General features: G+C 37.4%; 1 long non-coding RNA gene across 4 annotated transcripts in view; it reads left to right on the top strand.

Annotated features, from left to right (window-relative positions):
• Positions 1-18,802, top strand: part of LOC112965174 — a 92,598-nt gene that overhangs the window by 21,681 nt on the left and 52,115 nt on the right. The gene's annotated exons all lie outside the window — the stretch shown is intronic.

Consider the following 18,802-nt stretch of genomic DNA (forward strand, 5'->3'; position numbering starts at 1 on the left):
CTGGAAATGCACATTTTCTTAGCCTTTCACCTGTGTGAAATATAGTCCCAGCTGTATAATCATATGCTTATTAATCTCTGTGCTAGCTCCTAGGACACTGATTCATTGCATAACTGTTCTGTGTCTGGCTTTAATTTAAGAATTCCAGGAAATATAAAGCTGAACTCCTGAATATTGATGCTGCCCCTACCTAGTGTTAGAAATATTCTGAATATCATGTTCAAGACTTTTCTTCCTAGACAAGCTTAAAGAAATTTTGATTACTAATAAGATCTGCCATCTATTTTATGCTGGGCATGAAAACATTCTTCTATCTAGCAAAGCCAAAACATACTGTCCTTATTTAGGTATCAGAATGTTACCATGGCCCCATATGTTGCAATGCTTTCTGTAATGCTACACAGTGGTGTGAGCAACCATGGTATTTTCTCCAGTTTCCCTTATTAAAATCAACACCAAAAATATAAGAAAATGCAGCAATACGTTGTTTTCCACATTGCTGGGTCTGACTATGTCAGTGCCAATAGTACTGAATTTCTGCATTTGTAAAACTACCTTTCCTATCCTTACAAAAAATTGCATTTATCGAAGACCTACATTTTTTTCCCTTTGTATATCCCCCCCCCCCCCGGTCTCTAGACATTGAGTGATCCTATTCACTGTTCACTGTGAAATCAGAAATGTATGTGGCCTTCTTCAGCATTTCAATGAACAGCTTCGTTAGTTAGCTGCAGCTAGTCAAACACTCTGGTTAGACTGTGAAGTTTTTAAGTAAAAATAGTTATAAGCTAATCAGGCTGGATTTTGAACAATTCATGTGCAATTGACTCTAGAATTTTGAATATGTTTGGACTACAAAGCAGACCAAATTGGTAAATTAGTTTTCAAGGGAAATTTTCATGCAAATCCTTTCAAAGATTTGTGAGGTGGTAACAAATTCAGATTAGCAGGTTCAGGATGCAAGGCTAATTTCCTGATTCCCTCTTGCACCCCCAGTCAACAAGATTGGTGATATTGGTATAACCTGTGCTTTCTGAGGGTTATTTAAAGTTAAATTCCAAAATAATCTCTCTCATTAATTTCCCTTAAAAAATTTCCATGTTTGTTTTCTGTGACTAACAAGGAAAAAAATATAATGAACTAAGATAATGTTATTTTTTTGAAAATCTAGTTTAGTGCTGGTGTTTTCTCCACTTTACCATGCTGAAAAAAGAGTGGAAGTTTCTAACATTGCATAAATGTCATACAGATGCTGCAGGATATTCTAGTTTGCTAATCCAGAATGCCCCTTGGAAATTTAAGGATTACCTGTTTTAGCAGGAGGCATACCTTGAATTTTCCCAGTATGACATGTTGATAGAAACAGGACATGCAGTGGCTGCGGTGATCATCTCGGTGTGTTGGAGTCATTTTTGATGCTAGCCCACCCTGATTTTTGTGATTTTTTTTTTTAAATTGCTAACACTTAACAAGGAAAGTTCGTGCCTTCTATTGTATCTCCCTCTATGTGCATCCATATAGGACTAACCACAGAATAGGGCTTAATCTGGAAAAAAATGGTGCTCAGTTGCTCTCCTGCTTCAGAATATCTTGATTATTTCTTGTTCCAGCCAGGCCTGTAGGCATTTTCCCATCTAAAGTTCTTCCCCATTTCTCCTGCTAATATTTGCATTATTGTATACTCTATTTTTTCAGAGGCTATCCCGCAGCTGCTTAAAGGGTAGCTGAATTTGGAGAGGTGACTCCCTAAGGAATGTTACTGTGGAATTCTGTGACTTTTCTCTTACTGTAAAAAGAGAAGCTCTTTTTTTTTTTTTTTTTTTTTCCCCCCCCCCCCCCCAATGACCTTTCCTGCAAACTAAGACTTGGGATCTAAGCAGCAGCCTTTCTGGCTCAGGCTTCATCACAAATAGTGCAGATTCCACAACCGGAGCTTAAGAATTCTGTCAGTCATTTGTGAGGCAGAATAACAACCTGCATACATCCTTGGGGGGTGTGGGGGGGAAATACTTTTCATGCTTATATGGGAACACTTTGCTCTTGCTGGGCCTGAAATGCTAGGAGCCCAAGGATAATCATATGCAATGATTTAAACCAATGGGTCTGAGCCTGTTTTCAAGAATTTTGATTTTTGACAGGCTGGCTTGTCCCCTGGATCATTCCCACACAGGCATGCTCCACTTTCAGAACTGTATTTGCAGGCCTACATTCGCGCTGTAAAGACTGGAGAGAGGGCCCTGAGGAAGGCGCCCGGTGCCCACAGCTGCCCCAAGCTCAGCTTTTGCGAAGCACAACAAGCAGAATGGGCGTAAAGCGAACGAGAGCTTCTTTCTGCTTTTAATCTCTCAGGTAGAAGTAGTCCAGGTAACTTGTTTAGAGGTCACGCTGGCCCACTGAGGCAGAATAGCGAATTTACCTCAGTTTTCAGTGTTATCCTAAGTACTTATTATCTCAAGCATGTTACTAGGTTCACCCATCAATTTTCCTTCTATGTTCAGAGGTATCAAATACGCATATTCTATCTACACATATAGCACTGACACATATGCACGCACGCGTGTGTGTGTGTATGTGCGTGTGTATATATATATATGTTTACAGCAATAAGCAAGTATGCTCAAAATATATAGAGGGGTCAGCTTCATTTACTTGCCAAGAAAGTGCCATTGTTAGTAGCTGCTTTTCAAAGCAGGACTGCTCTGCTAGCTGTGGGTTTTCTGTGACTCCAGGTAGTCTTGACTTTTAGTCAAAGCTTTGCTGTGCTGTGTGTTTCTCTCATACTGTGAATGAAAACACTACACACACAAYGTTCAAAGATTTAATTGAACATATTTCCAGGTCGATTGCTGCATTGGTCCTTGCCATTAAGTATGTTATGTCATGTGACTGCTTGAATTGCTAGATGAAGTGTTAGCAGTTAAGGCAAATGTCTCCATAGCATGGAGCTATTTGTATATTGGGTGTGTGGAGCAGTGGTCAGGGGATAGGGGTCACATAGTTTATGTATTTTCCAGGTATTTGGTTTTCTGTCTAATTAATTTTATAACTGAAACACAGATTTGTGTTTAGAACATTTGGGATTCATGAAAAAATAAGTTTTACTCAAATATATTATTCCAAGTGAACAAAACTAAGCTATCCGGACAGCATATTTAAACAAGCAAAGAAAGCCAATTGAAAAGATTTTCATGTTTACTTTGCCATACATGAGTAATGTGTTGATTTTGGCTTAATCTAGACATTAATGGAGTAACTTGTTTGATTTATTTCAACTTTTAAAATGTTTGTTGTTGTTATTTTTAAAAAGATTCAAAACATCTTGAGTCCCTGACTTTCAGAGGAGCCTGAGAGAATCATGTGCCTAAATCCCATTAAGTGATTTTTCCCTTTTAAGTCATGTTGGACTGCTTTGAAAATCCCAGCCTTGATCTTTAGGCTACTTAGTTTTAAGAGACAGAATCTCTCATTCTTTTCTTGAACTGTCCCAAAACTGGCCAAGTAAGGCTGGACTTGAATCAGTATTACCTAGTTTGAATATGGGTACTAGAATCTGACCTTTTGCTTCTGAGTATTGACAAAGGAAATAATATTATGAAGCCTGTTTCAGAAACCAGGCTACCAAGGCATAGGTTTGTGAAATGATGTACACAAGGTCAAATCCTAAATGAATGCTGCAGACGTTTTTAACACCAAACAGTTTCACTGTGTTTGAACAATGACATTTTTTCCAAACTCCTGATAGGCATATTCCTTTAATATGGTAAGGTATTGGAGATTTCTGTATTTTGAGCAGAGCAGCTGAGCAAACCAACCATGGAATGAACTGAGAAAGGCAAAGACTTCTCATAGAAAAATACGGTAGGATGTTGGAAGACAGACTCTTGTCCTACAACCATATTACTGTTCCTGCAGAAAGCCAAGAATGTTTACAGCTGAACTGGATTGTCCCAGGTTTAACTGTGCTACCACTTAACATTTGACAAGGATGTAGGGAATTGTAACTGGTTCCAATACACTACACACAATAGGTACGTATACTGTATATGTCTTTACTGATAGACTTGATGGCTGTGCAAACAGTAATTGTAGATTAAAATACAGCAAAAAAATGGAACTTACTATTTGTTTGGTGTTATAATGAATCATATTTAGTATCCATCATGGTAGCAACTGTTTCCAATTCCTGTTTAAAAAGAAAAAAAAAGTATTACACTGTGTATGTAGTACTTTATTTATTTACAGCATTTTCATTTTAGTGTCTTGTCTCTCTTGTAATTAGTAGGTCTGTTTGAAATGTTCCTACTGTTCTGGAGGTAGGGAAAGATAAGGAGACTACATTTTTAACCAGGTTAAACATCCTCTATTTTATAGAACGCTTTGACTTTTGATCGTGAGAAAATCCTATTGCTCTATACTTTAAAGCTGTTAAAAAAAAAAAAAAAAGAAAAGAAAACTGCAAATATGTTATTTGGAAGTGCTTCTGTGGAGCCTGTGAGGAATTATAGCCTGCATGTTTCACAAAAGCAGTGAAGTGGAAATAAATAAATACATAAAGCATTGGGTTCCTTTTTATCCATTAATGAAAGAATACCACCACAGTGGGATACAGAACACTTGATTTCTGAATCAAGAAGATGGTAGATTAGTCACTGTTTGTGATAAGTTTCCTGCCAGGCCATAAGTTTTGAGCTGGCTTGTCCTGTCTCTCCTGTTGACATGAATGCCCTGAATACCAAGCTACTGAACACTTTCAGAAAAAATGAGTGTCACCTGAAGGGACTGAGGGTAACCTTGTAAGAATTCTCCTAAGCACTTCCCATAATTGCATAGTGACTTACTTTTCAATAAATGAATAAGATAAATTTGATATTAATTATAATGGGATTCTGAATAAATTTTAACACAACCTGAAGCATTGCTACAACACTTCTACAATTCCAGAAACCATCTCTTTGTCACCTGTCATCTACATTGATCTTATACTGCCTTGGATAGAGGGCATGATTCAAATCTAAGTTATGTTGTTGCTACACTGTGCTTAAACTAAACAATGGGAAAATCTGACTTCTTTTTCTTCTTTTTTTTTTTCCAACATGCTGATTGATTGTAGGATAAAGAAGAATTAAGCACTTTTTAATGCAGAAATATTTCCATTATTATAATGTAATGTGATAATAATTAGCTTAATGACATTGGAAAAATAGAAAGGAAATTCTTGGTCTTAACTGCATGTCTTTCAGAACCACATATTGAATAAAGGAAATAAAAAAAAATTGAGTGCCATTTTTGCACAGTAACAAAATTAAAGTTAATGAAAGAAAAGTCTCTTATTTTGGCTATCATTCAATATGACAAAAAAAAATTGTATCTGACCAGTTTTCTTGAAAAAAATATTGCATGCATTCTAAAGAAAGACAACAGGTGGAGTAAATACTACAATCATTGTAAGGGTGCCAGAAATTTAAGTAAGCTTTTCTTTTTATGCTACATTCTTCTAATTTCAAGCTGGAAATGTAGAATATCAAAGATACTAGGATTCGTTGCCCTTTATCTAAGGAAAGGCTAAGTAGAAGATTAATTAATGGAGTAGCTGTTGATTTTAAGAAGTCAAAGGAAAAGCTTCAAAAAATTCTCCATGATCATATTTTCAGAAGTGGTAAGTACCAGCTAGTCATGTGGAGGATTCAAAAGTACCAAACAAGGTTAGGAATCTAAGTCACTTTGATTTCAATGGGAGTTATATGGCTAACCTGTTGAAAGGCATTTGAAAATTCCCTTATATAAGCACAGGCATTTTAATGTTGTTAGATCACACTTAAATATCTCACCTAAGATGAGTTACAAACACAAATGTATTAAAAGAGAAGAGATTTGTTTCTACATCACTAAAGTTTCCTATAAATCCAGCTCTACAGTCTTTGCCCTCAATTACACCGCTGTATTCTACTGTTTCCAAATGGAAATTACTGCAGCTTGTAAATTGAAGATATAGTTTTATAGAGATTAAGTACAATCATATTACTGATCCACACAGTTACTCTTATTTAAAATTAATCCTCTTCTAGTGTATAGTTTTGTTTTGTTTGTTAATACCTTCTCATTTTTTTTCCCCTTGTGATTTCTGAATAACTCCTGTCACTCTTTAGCTTGATTCAACTTGTTAGCAATGACAGTCATTCTATTGCTTCTCTCCCAATATAAGGCAGAAGGAGATAAAGATGCAACTGATGTGTACTAGCCCATAGAGCATACTTGCTAGTAGTAGAGACCTAGCAAGGTTCTCTCTGTCATACAGACTAAAGCATGGAGTCTCACATCTCAGTGAAAAGAGGAATTTTAGTGCAACAGGACAACATTTGTACCTTTTCATTGCTTCTGAGGCTCCACATACAAGGTGTAGTAGCTTGCCATATAGGCAAGAAGCTGCAGCCAGATTGGGGAACTGGAAGGGCAAGGCATTACAACTGAGATGCAGCTGTAGCTGCAGAAGAGACTGAGGCTGAACTCGTGGGCACGAATTTCCCTCTCTCTGGGAGACCTGACAAAGTTCTGTAGGAATTAAGCTTATCAATCTATATTTAGTTTGTTTTAAAAGATCAGCAAAAGAGAAACTCCTAATATATTTTCTGCTTGCTAATAGGTCGAGAATGCATTTCCTATCACAAAAGCACTGTTTAACATGCAGCCTTGTGCTATCTGGCTATGAATGSAAAAGTGATGCCTTGATATTTCTTCCACATAAAAAAGGTGGGAATTTGGGTTATGAGGAGGGTGATCAGGTACAATACAACTGTTAAAACTGTGCAATAACATATGATGTTACTATTTGAGATCTTAAATAGCTTTGAAAAAACCCTGCAGTTTACTCATAACTAGAAAACTGTTGCATATACCGCAAAGCCTCATTTCTTTTTTGCAATTAGATTAATTCAGAATAACTCCATACAAAACAAATCAGAATTGGTTAAAATTGAACACTAGTTCATTTTTCCTTATTCTAATGTAATTGCTAAGTAATGAACCAGTGTATCTTCCTGAATAATTGGTAGTTCTCACATCTCTTTTCCTCCTATGGGATGATCAGTCAGTCTTTCCTTAGATGTGAATGGAACTAGTTAAACAGAAAAAGAATACTCATTATTAGGCAGGCTGCCAGCGTATCTGTAATTTTTTGCTAGAAGCTGAGTAAACATAGTTATGTAATACTCTACCAGCCTTGACTTTGTTTATTTCAAGTTGAAGTGACAATTTTTATAAAGTATTATCACACCACTTAATTATCACATTAGTCTTTTAAGATCACATCTAATCTTTGTTTTTGAAGGAATCCACTGTTTTGCAAATTGCTTATTTTCATAAGTAGTGTTTAAACCATAATGTGTTCCAACATCAAAAGAAAGAAAAAATTTTAAGACTTGGGGAGGTAGTTTCAAATTCACCTGACATTTTTGACCTTTTCAGTATTAATTGTTCACTTTTGAAGAAGTGTGGTTCATATGGGTAGATGACTATAAAGTGTATTAAGGTATTACGAATACAAAGAATTGGGACATAAATACATGATAACGTTTTCATTCTCATTTGGATAACATATAACTCCTAAATATTGCATACTTGGTATTAAACTGTGCTTTTACTTCCTGTATTAGTTGTATTTCTGAGAATGAGCCCTGAGAAGTGAATATTATGATTCAGAGAGTGATAGTTTCTGCCCTGCTCCTTGCTTGTTCCTGAAGAGAAATAATTTATGTCTTTATTTTCTCTTACTGCGAGTGCCAGTTCTGTATTTAGTCAATAGAAACATTTTTGGCAAATTGTGGTTCCATCAAAGAATGCTATTTTGTCAAAACATAAACATTTGACRCAGTTCTGTTTGTGAAAACATTCAAAAGTTTCTGTTTTTCTGCTTCAGTGGGGAACACAATTCAAAACCTCAAAGCTGATTGCAAAATGGAAGGGACAACCCTGATCAGCAGCTTCTACTGCTGTGCTTTCTGCTCCTTGTTTTTTCCCCCTGCACATTCACTGATTACCCACTCTGGGTTGTGGAGGGATGAACAGAAAAGTGGAGCTCTTTCTACAGACGCAAAGAGGTCTTCTGCAGCCCTCCTGGGCTTCATCCTTTGGCATTGAGAGCTCATTGTGGAAATGGAAATTTTGCCTCTGCAGACTGATTTATTTTATTGGTATATAGAAGTCTCTTAATTTTGAATGCCCTCACAAAATAGTGAGGAAATTACTGTGGCAGAAGAGAACAGGTACAATGTGTAGTGATTTTGCAATATCCTGGACTGTGTGTGAAGTTTAAAGCTATTAGACTTGTACATATGAACAGAAATAAAAATCCTTCTTTTGTATTACTGATTTAGAAAAATCTAAGGGAGGAAAAAGGTTGCATTAAGTGCAGGAGGCTGGAAGAGCTGCTTTTAGGGTCCTGACATTTCTCCACGACTTAAAAATGACATTTACTGAAAACTATATCTAACACATATTGGGGTACATTTTCTTTTCTGGATAAAAGTAGTCTGAGAGAAGTCAGAAGGAATTCTTGTTACTAAGGCTGTCAGAAAACACAATATAGGATAATACTGTCTGTAGAATCTCAGAATGACATGCTGTGAATTATAAAGGATATATTAGAACCCAAACTCTGTACAGAGTTTTCTTCCAAGACTTGTTTTTTAAATAGAAAATTATTTATTTGTGTTTTGAGCCTTAAATCCAACCATGTGGTCTTGCCGGATATCTTCAAAGCTCTGTCAGCTAACCTTCACATTTGTCTCAGCCTTTCTGAACTTTTCTCTGGCCCTTCGGGCTGCTCACAAGAACTTTCTGACCCAAAGCTTTTTTTTGGCTCCTCTTAGTCTGTGGTTGAAAATCATCCAAAGTTGATGTTGAGATGATTTTTTGGTTATCCTGAAAAGTGACTTCATACTAGAGTACAGTTTTCCAGTTATAGATGGTCTCAAACCCCTGGATCCAAACTGACAAATTTGAAATTTGGATGTAAATTGTATGATTTGGACAGAGACACACACACGCACACACACACGCTTGCACTAAACATTGCATACCTCACCCAGCTAAAAGCAGTCAATGACAGTGCATGATGCATGAAGAAAGGGATAGGGTATAGACAAGAATATGTAATTCTTTAAAAGCCACTGCTAGTTCCTTCTTTCATGTGTGGTTTGTGTTCTTCTGTATACAATTTAAATGATCTTTTAAAGAGTGAGCAAGTTGCATTGTATTCCCTCACAAAGAGAACCTTATGCAGCAAGATTGTTGACCAAGTTGATACTACTTTTGTTCTGTATTAGCACAATCACAGAGATGGATATTTGTTGCAGGGCGAAGTTGTATGCCACTTGCTTATTAGGCAAAAGAATGGTTCTTGATTCAAGATTAGATTGTTCAGCTGACAATTTTCAGAACCATTTTGGTGGCTGCATAGTTAACTGCAGAAACTAATTATTGGCTCACTAAAGTCTATGGGACATGCACATCTTATAGTCCAATTTTGATCAGATTCTTTCTCTGGAAGAAGGGGCAGTGGAAGGAAGGGAAGCTGGCATTTAGATTAATGCTTAGTTTGGAAAAGATTCCTATGATTGGAGAAGTATTTTCAGCCTATTACATTCATTCCTAGGCCGCTATGCTATGTTTATTTGATAGGCAACTGTTTTTGCAATCCTTAGAAGGTACTGTTTTTGCCCTATTGTAGAATATTTTTTGGCGTAGATGAAGCACAGAGTTCAATACTATTGATTCCATAGGAAAGTCTTGTCAAGGAGAAGTGCTCTGTAGAAACAAGTGGGAGTCGTGCCAGCACTATTCAGAGAAAAAAGAATGAAATTTACACACTGTAAAAGGTTCTAGCGAATGTCACTGCTGGCGTGTGATGGGAATGAAAGGCAACAGAGGAAGTGAGCAAGATTCTGGGCTGCTACCTTGATTTACTACATGGTGCAGAACTGATTGTGCTCATCCAGTGAGCATCGAGCTTATTGTTCCTACTTTCCTGACAAAAGTCTAAGAGACAGTCATGTTGGTTCAAGCTCACAATCTTTACTGTTTTAGCTATTTTTAAGACTAGAAGGATCTTAATGTAATTACCCAGCACCTTTCTAACTCTGATGAATGCATAAAGACTTTTTTCCACCTGCTTTTATTGAGTTTTCTTCCTGGAAATCACTGATAGCAGATTACATTGCAGTTTGTTCTTTATAGCCTTTTCATTTTGATTTCTTCTGCCGACTAAAGTGCTGCTGTGCATGATTGCTGAGAAACCTTATAATCTCTGATGTTAATTGATTTGGTGGCATTAGACTACAGTATCCTCAGATTTCCAAGCTTTCTTTTTAAAAAGTGTCTAGGTCTGTTATTAGAACTTAAATGATGACGTTTCTTGTGCTGGACACTAGCACAAAATAAAAAGTAGTCAGGCTTAATGATTTTCTACCAGTCAGCTGAGCCAATAGCAGCAGCACTAAATAAAAACTCATTTTTTTGTATTTCGGAGGTGTGATTTTCAAAGTCTTGTCTGAGACTCCTGAAGTTGTCATGAATATGTCTTTTTTTGAGGAGTGGGTCAGGTTTGTTCCTTTGGCAGCTGAAATGCAATGGATTTGGTTTTGTATTCACAGAGCGCAGGAGAAATGTTCTCCAAGTGGAGAAATATCTTTGCCATGAAGGTTAATTTTGGGATCCCTGAGTGGTGAATCCGCAGCATAGTCTTCAGTTTGAGAATGATGCTCCAGGATTTTGTGTCTTCCTAGGAGCTTCTGTTTCCTCCAGTCCCAAATGTGTGCGGAACAGACTTAGCATTTGCCTGTTAATGTAACCTGAATGGAAAAACCAACATAAACAAGAGAGGAAGTATTCCACTGAACCCAAGACTGGGAACTGGAAATTCTGAGGTATAATCTTGGCTCTGACACTGATTAAACAGTCTTTTCCAGCTGTGGACTACATGATCTTGAAAGCACAACTTGAAACTGAGATCAGATGAACCCTCTGGACCTGGCCAGAGGACAAGTTTCCTTTTGCTGGATCCAGTAATTCTCTCACCTCTGTGGAAATCCTGCTTTTCAATGTGCATGCTTGCTGTCAAGGTAGGCAGCTGTACTAATTAGGTAGATCTTTTCCAATGTCTGGCTACTACTTGGCCGGCTCGCTACAGTGAATGTTTCTTTCGACATCTTGTTACTTCAGTTGATATTGCAGAGTTCATGTTTGGGTTATCAGCACCAATTATCCTCCCTGTGGATACCTGTTGTAAGGACAAATGGGGCAACCGCTCCTCAATGAGAAGACACTAGACAATAGAAAGAGCAGCTAGATTTCCCTCTCCCAGCTGTGTTCTGGATGTAGGATCAGGGTTATGCGATAAAGCTGTTTTGCTTTTCTAGTAAATGCCAGCCCTTCATTGCTGGCTGGCTGGCTGCTTGGTGCAACGTGTTATTGTTCTGTTGCAAATGAAAACATGCTGGATGGAATCAGGAATGTGAGGGTAAGTGCCAAGGAAAACATTTCTCTGGCCTAAAAACCTGCCACCACTCAGCACCTGTCTGGGTATGAATTGAACATTGTAGCAGTTGATCCGCTGCAGTCTGACCCATAGATGTGTGAAATTTTTAGCTGTGTGTTCTCGGTACTTGAGCATCCTCTTGGGAAAAAAGCATATGAAGCACGTTGGCTTAACCCCTTTTGTGGAGAGTGGCGAGCCTAGAATAAGGGCTTGCACGCTTTCTTTTCCTGCTCTTGCTGTTTGTGGAAAAGGAGGTAAAACACTGAGAATTGATGCAAGTCCCTGCTAGACAGAATAGAGACAGTTACACTGCCACAAGGTGGCAAGAGGAAACGGGTTAAAATGGGAGAGAAAGACCAACCCAACCTACAAATGACTAGTGTATATAGTTCAGGAAGACAGCTTGGTTAAAACTTATTTTCCCATCCTATTTCTTGATTCCTTCTGATATAGTTGCTCTGTACTAAACATGAAACAAGCAGTTAATAAATAGTAAGCAAGCAAATACTGGAGGCTTGTTAGCTGCAGGCAGTGTACTTTCACATGTCATATCCTACTCTAAGACCCATGATGGAGCTGAAATGATCTGCAGATGTCAGCCATTTTCCATGGAAGTCTGTGTGAGGACCACTTTAAAGCGAAAGCAAGTTAAGGGGAAAGGCTTAGTGATGGGTAGATTGCATGCACTGTGCAAGAATTCGTATCCTCCCTCTCTCACCCCAAACATAATCTGGACTTTTTCTGAAACTTAAAAACCCAGTTTGATTAACTGCAGCATGTACATTCCCTTACATTTTTATTTTCTTTTTTTTCTTTTTAATTACTCTGAAAGCAGAACACAAGGAATACAGAACAAGAGGTTTTCCTATTTCTTAAGCAGTATGAGGCTGTATATAAAAGAAATATGAGATGAAATGGCACCTTCTCACAAGATCTCTGGTCAGTTGTGCTACTTCAAAGCATTTGAGTCATATGAGTCTGCATTTTAAAAACCAGGCATTTTGAGAACTTTCACTGAACATTGTGACTGAAGCCAGGTGAAGCAGCAAGGCTTTCCAACTGTCTCAAGTCAGACTTAGCCTCTGAATTGCCCTCTAGAGGAGCCTTTGTTATCTAATTGATCTTACATTTAACATAATTAGCCTCCCAGGTTTCTATGAAACCATCTTGCCCTGCCTTATTTTTAGGTGGTTCCATTTGTTTGGAAGAGACCTTCTTCCTTCAAGAGATCTTTCCCCCCCCCCCCCCCGCCCCCAATAGTAAAGTGATAATGAGTTACAAGATGGGAATATCACAAAAGTGAAAAACATAAATTGCCCATACATATTCCATTTGCCCACACATAACCATCATCCAGGATTAATTTTACTTTTACATATGGGTATTTTTATGTGTCTTATGAAAGATGTATCTATTTTGAAGTTAAAACTTTCTCTTTTGCAGTTCATCTTAGCCAAGCAGTTATTAAAAAGAAAAGAAAAAAGAAAAAAACCCACCCTGCAAGGGAATCATTTCAGTGCAGGCAAGAAATTTGCCTCTGCGATATCCAGAATCCTGCACAATGGTAGGAAAAAGCTGGTGATACAGCTGGTGCTTGTGTTGCAGCTGTTGCTTATCCAGTGCTCTTACTGATTCTTAAAGCAAGAGCTTGATGAGACAAATTAGCAATGGATAAGCATCAGCAGTTCAGTCTGGATAAACTCTTACAAGTTTTAGATGCTTAGCCAAAGCTTAAATTGAGTCTCCAAAGTGCTGAAAAGGGCACAAACATAAACTCTCTCTCAAGATTTAGGGTGCTTTATGCATCTGCTCTTAGTGGAAATATGAAAACAGCTCTTCTCCAAATACAGAAGATTAATTGATTTATTAAAGTACAAAATAATGGTGGGTAGGGCATATTCAATCATATTCTTCTCTTGGACAAGCATTTAAGTTTTTCAGAGTCCTTTACACTTAAGCTTGTCATCACTGTTATTCTTTATTTACTCGTCCATACTAATGTTGGTTTTGATTTTTTGTTAAAAGGAAAAAGTGCTAGTACCCAGTAATGTGGTACACTCAATACAGATAATCAGTATCTAGAGACTAGTATGTTATATACACATCAGTTTTCCAGGAATCTTACTTTCCTTCTCTTTAAAGAAACAAGTAAATATGAAATTTTGAAAGGTACAAAGAGATTTTCTACAGCTGAGATCAGCTGGAAACCCAACTGTTTTGTAAGGGCAGCTGAAGAGTTTGTGAGGAAGAAAAGGCAAATGGGAGAATTTACGGAAGGTGCTCCCAGAATTATCTGAAATTTGTTTCTTGTGATGTATTCCAGTTCTCGCACCATCAGCATGACCCCTTGGCTGAGTAGTCATAGTGTATGGGGTATGAGGAACTTTGTAGGTTGGAAGTTTACTTTCTCAGTGGAAGTGAGGTGGTGGATACTGACTGGAGTAGATGTGTAAAGAATAGGTTGTATTGTAAATATTGGTTCTGCAACCTAACTGCTTGTGAATGACGTGCCAATACCTCATGCTTCATTCTCAAAGGACAACTCTGTCTCAAAAATTGGGAATTTTTACCGAGCACAGTTCTGAAGAAGCAACCCCACTATTTGTACAGCTCCCCTGTGAGTTCTACAGCTCCAAACTCCTGACCTTGTTGGGGCACTTAAAGAAACCCTGTCAGATTGGCTAAATGAAACACAGCATATCTTCTCAGTGATGAATAGTATTTTGTACAGTCATTGTATGATACATATGATCCTGTTTGTGGTAGTCAGAGAACAAACTCTCTGGTTATGTGCGTGTTTGTGTAATATCAAATATATATACTTCCTCATTGTGTTATCCTCTCAGCATATCTCTGTATATAAGTTATTTGTTTGCATATTGAGGACTGGAGAAGAATAAAAGGATGAAACTCTTACAGAGTAAGAAAATACAGATGATTTGATATTGTAATCTACTGTTTCAGGGAACATGCTGGTTAATGAGGCTGTATGAGTGATATGGTCTTATTTGCTTTTGTCTTTTGAAACTGAAGAATGTTTGATTTGGGGATCTTAGTTTTGCCTACTTCTTCTTCTGAAGGATATTTTAGCAATATGCTGAAATTATGGCATTGTGATCTCTAGCTGTAGGGATGATATTAGGTCTAAAGAGGGGGTTAGATTGTACTTCAAACCTGCCCAAGAAGAAGAGGCATGAGGAGTTTTCTCCTGTATGTATGGTCCACTTTTATCACTTGTTAATGACAGAACTCTTAGGAGAGAGTTTACCACTCTGTGAGAGTGAATATGAAAGGCAGATAGGTTAACAGAGCCTTTGTTCTCCCACGAAATTCTACATAAGAGGAGAAGGGGTGACAGTTCAATTGGAGAAAGTAGGTTTCTGTTTGCTTAAATTTCTTGTAACTGGGATGTCTGATGTTTGTGGAGGTACCTAAACCTGGATACAAAAAATGGGGATAAAAAATAACTGCTCGTATATGGAAAATCCTGTCTTTTAGGGAAATAAATTGTTATTTCAGGGTACAGAATGCAATGAGAAAATAGAACATTGTCACCGAAATCAGGAGAAAAACTCCTTAACACCAATGTAGCATTAAGAAGCAGGCATTCTCTTCATTACGGCGCCGGGTATGCGGGGGATAGCTCCACCCAACGTGCACACCGTGTGTTGCATCATCTAAAGTTTATATTGCTCTATCCTATGCATATGCGTTAAATTTCCAGGAATGATTATATATATTCATTCTATTTCCTAGAACTAATTACTACATTTACATAATCATTACGCATGTGGTCTGGGTCTTCTGTGGGGGTCTCTGGTGGTCCCTAGTGGTGTCAGAAGAGGTGTCACTCAGCGTCTTGCCATGAACTTTGCTCTACTTTTCCATACATGGTCTCAACTTGGCCTGCTTCCTTGTTTGAGAAAAACTGTTTCAGTCCTAATCTTGGCTCCAACTGGCTTCTGCTGGTTTATCTGTACTTTCTCAGGATGTATCATTCCCAGCTGCACTGGTGTCCTTGGGTATGTTTGTCTGAGGCTCCTGTTGAGACTCCTTCTTGTCCAAGCTGGTAACAGTTCCCCCATTCCCCCCACCTTTGAGACTCTTTCTTGTCTGCGCCTTTTGGTAACAACATTGCTGGTACTTTTGTTTGGGAAGCATACAGAGAGAGAGAGTTTTCCCAGTGAGGTATCAACTCCATATATTTGTGCCCTTTGTAGCTCTGAATCTAATAATATAATGGAATGGTTTCCTCTAGAAATCAGGCAAGAGGCCTCCTACTCTGGGAAACATGCTGTAGTTAATAGAATCTTTCATGTTCTTCTAGGATATTTCTTTGCTTGGATGAAATGACCAAAATAAGTGAGGAATTGATGTCAGATATACCAAAATAGGACAAAATTCCAGTTTCATTCATGGGAAGAACGTAAATATTTTAAAAGGAATCATACCACGCAGAATCTAAAGTGATTTTAGCAGAATGGTATGTTAAGCCAGTCTGGATGTCTGCTTCTTTCTTCTGGTATTTTGTATGAAAGAAACAATATTAGCAATGTTCTTTTTTCCCAAATATGCCTTTCCCATCTGGTTTGCTCACTGGAAAAGAATGGCATTCTTTACCTGAATTTCTAGGGTCAGATGGAGTTATCCTTGCTAGTCTTATAAAATTAATCTGAAAAGATGTTATAGAAAGATAGATGAACTTACCCTGCTGGATTGGATAAAGGAAAATAGTTAACACAAACTCAAGGAAAGAACGTGCTATTAAGATAAAATAAATCATGTGCTCAGTTACTTTGTTTGTTATCTGAGTAGTCTTGTCACCTTCCTAGGAACCTAGTCAATATTTGTAAGTTAAGAAAACCTTTTACTGACATCAACCAAGACATAACTTTTAACTTGCTCTTATTAGCCTGTGGTAATTTAAAAGCTTGTATTAGTTTCAGTCCTCACTGCTTCCCCTTAATACTGCACAACTGCATTGTATGATGTGATCTGTCCTGTGCTGGGCTTAGGATCATAAATAGAACTGAAAAAATGTAAAAAAAGAAACAGAGGCATGAAAAGTGAAGTGGCTTACTTAGGGTCATACATCAAGTCAGTTAGCCAGGAGCAGAACCAGAGTTTCTGGGATTGTTCTATTCCTTTTATAATAAAAATGCTGTTTGTATTGTTAATATCTTACATTCATACAGGTTAGGTTGAGCTATTGCTGTATCCCCTGGCCATGCTGCCTATTTGATCCATATATAAGATGAGGTTTCCAGAATTTTATGGTTGGGATTATGAGAAGAGGTAGGAGCAGCTGGATGGCCAAATCTTGACAGAAATGATTGGATTATGACTGCTAAGATCCTGTTGAGCTTTTTTGCAGATTAAGTTTTTGTGTCAATGCACCATAATGTACTTCTGTTCTGTTGACTGTGGGTACTGTTGACATAGGCAGCATGTATGTTTTGTGGAGTACAGGGATAGATATATATGTGCAAGTAATAGATGTTTACTCGTAATTAAAACCATTGAAATCTATCACTTGTTTTCTTACATATGTCAGTTCAGATGAAATATTTCTGAAGTCTTATTTGTGATCTGCTGGTGAAACAGAAATGGCATTGGAGCAATGTTTTTGTCCTGGGGTATTTGTAGGACATGTATGAAAGCATCAAAGAAGGAGAATACATGATTCAGAAATGACGTAGTCAATGAATAGGTTGACGTCTTAAAAAAAAAAAAAAAGTTTGCACAAGAATATGCCTTCAAAAGAAATTCAGTGACTGGTTCTGGAGCTTTTCATCATTTGAAAATTTTAGAAGTCATGTAGGAGTCCAGACCAACAAAAGTAGCTTGCATAGGAGAAAACATGGTGCTGTGTATCATAAATTTAATTAAGAATTAGGAGGAACCCTGGAAAATGTTTCTTCGCAGAACAGCTAYAAAGTGACTTGTCCTTTTGAGCTCTATGGCGAAGTCAGTGTAAAACATTCAATAATGTACAATCTCAAGACCAGCCCTGGTAAAAGTCAGTAGACTGTAGCAAACAAAATATTGATTATTATTGAAAGATTATTTTTGGATCAAGCTTGTCTGTTTTTCAAAATTTATTTTAAACATTCAAGTCCAACTTAGTCTTCCAGCTGTTTTTATGAATTACTCTGCTGATTAGCTTGTTAGCTATCAAGGGAAAAAATAATGTATTTATATTGCAGTTTGTTGGATTTCAAAGTATTTGGCAGCATCCAAGAATGACATTTTGAAAATAAGTCAATTAAAAAAATTAGGAGAGAGAATTGCAAATGCTTTATCAGCCTTGAAATAAGCATCTGCTTCAAGCTATGGCTGGTATAGCACCATATTACAGAAGCTTACTTTTACTTTAGAAGCTGACTTCTAAAATGTTCTTCAGGGACTGTGGGCAATGATCAAAGGAAATAATCTTCCTGGTGTGAATAAGGAACTACCATTAGATTCTAGACTGTTATAAAGTAAAATCATGAAATCCATTAGAGGAGATTTTTAGAAAAAGATTGTTATTCTACTTCTGGAACCTGATTTATTGTTGTGCATGTACCCAAGGTCTTGCAAGGGTCTTGCTTTCAAATATGATTTTGCAAAGTTGGATTTCAGGAGCACTTAATCATCTCATGCAGACTGGGTGTCTGATCTTTTTGCTGAGGGTAATTATATGTGTTCCTGTAATACTTGCTAGTACTACCATAATAAAATACTTATGGTGTATCCTTAATAACAAACTGAATTTAGTTCTTGTTCATGGGAGGCAGAAATATGTTCACAGACACCTCCCATGATGTAGAACTGGATCTTGGGGACGTGTCACAGATATAGTGTGATACCATGCTAGAAGCTGATAGCAGTTAGATAGTAAATTTCTCAAACCCAATCCAGAGTCTCATGATCGAAGTTCTAAGCATATAGTTATTTTCTTTCCTTATAGCATAGGTCCTAACTTCTTAGGAGGCCACCTTTGCTTCCAGTTACTGGTGAAAGAAGTTGGGTAGTTAGAAATAAGATGCTAAAGCTTAGTTCTGAAGTACTAAGGAAAAGCAGGAGATAATGTTCAGTGATTCTAAATGCTAGACTTGCTTCCCCTGGAATTTGAAAAAGCATGTTTCAGATCTTTAGGGAATGTCACAAGGCATGTCCTTCCTGGATGCTTACTGAATTGGGTTGTCTAGAATTCCTTTTGGGGGATATTCAATCTCATTTTCATTTCTTGACAAAGTGGAAAATTTGCATTAGTTTCTTTTATGCCCT

This window comes from Apteryx rowi, unplaced genomic scaffold (assembly GCF_003343035.1).
Source record: "Apteryx rowi isolate R43461 unplaced genomic scaffold, aptRow1 scaffold_204, whole genome shotgun sequence".
Taxonomy (NCBI): domain Eukaryota; kingdom Metazoa; phylum Chordata; class Aves; order Apterygiformes; family Apterygidae; genus Apteryx; species Apteryx rowi.